This window comes from Mercenaria mercenaria, chromosome 17 (genome assembly GCF_021730395.1).
Source record: "Mercenaria mercenaria strain notata chromosome 17, MADL_Memer_1, whole genome shotgun sequence".
NCBI lineage: Eukaryota > Metazoa > Mollusca > Bivalvia > Venerida > Veneridae > Mercenaria > Mercenaria mercenaria.
Window position 1 is genome coordinate 27,975,484 of NC_069377.1, and position 1,507 is coordinate 27,976,990.

Genomic DNA, 1,507 nt, shown 5'->3' on the forward strand with positions numbered 1-1,507 from the left:
TCTATAACTTCCTTTTTTTATTTTATATGAAAAATATTACTCCTCCTATTTGATTACATTTGTCTTTTAGAATAAATATTACTGAATACCGTAGACATATTAAGACACATACGGTTATAGGTGGTCCTTAAAATGCATGGGGAATGATATGATTTAAATTGCCGGCGTCTAATTGTTGGTAACAAATGGCTTGAAACTCTGCTGTGATGAAAATTAAGTACATTGAAAACATTTATCAAAGATATCTAAATTGGAATATAACTTTAAATTTAAAAAAAAATGAACATAATTTGTACCTTTTTTGACTTACTTTTCTTATTAAAATAGGACCCGAAACGATACCGGAATTGCACGGGTGACAACCAATGCTTTCACAGTTCTGAACCAGTGGCAATCAATGCTTGCAATGTATATAATCCTGTGCGGGCTAAACAAATATTTATATGTTGTAGATGTAAAAGACAACAAAAAGTAGGAGGTACATAATAAAAAGATCATTATAACAGTAGCTAGATCCGGGATGTTGTAATCGGCTTTCGTGGATTTTGTCAGGCCGGATCACACTTGGCGCTTTCCATGTTTCGTGTAATCCGGCCTGATAAAATCCACCCGAGTCGAATACAGCATCCCAGCTCAAGCTACTGTTATAATAACCCTATTCTATTGCTAGTAACTAATTATTGCACGACTCCTTCAATTAACTGTCATAGTTTGTACCATATGACCGGTCTAAAGCAGTACTGATGCCAGACTCAAATTATAACCATGGCAGTGTAGTGTGGTTGTATTGGTTGTATGTGTGTATGTATGAAGGGTGTGCGTGTTTGGGGGTGGGGGGGGGGTGGGGGGGGGGTCGTGTTTCCCCATGAAAAGCGATTCTTCTATGTTGGGAGATTGTAATATATTATATAATACTGAATTTAGACGTAGGATATTACTGAGACATATTTATGCTTTGGAAATTTTAACCGAGGCAGTTGCCTCGGTTTGCCTCAGTGTGGCTACGGGCCTGTAAAGTTCAACACCACATCTTATTGGGCCACTATAAAAATAATATCAAATAAAATAAAAGCGAAATAAAAACTAAGCGAAATCAATTTCTGATGTCATGTTATAAATCTTTAGTTGTATATCATGCCGGTCAGTATTCAAAATTGTTGATGGCTTCCTCACATGAAAAATTCAAGGAATACACATCGATTCAAGTGAGGCTCGAACCAACATCGATGAGGGGCAAGTGATTCGACCATAACCGTGAAAATATGCACACTAAACATTTAATTCAGCTACATAACTATATGACATAGAACTCGTGCAGATATAAATTCAAAATCGTTGTCAAGTAAGTCATGTCCATATTGAATGCTTATTACATCCTTATAGCATAACACAAAAGTCAATACATGACGTAATGCACGGCAATTCACATCTACTAGTATCTCCTCTCACATTTAAATAATTCTATGCACATGTTAGATAAGACAAGTTTTCATTGTGAATGTGGATC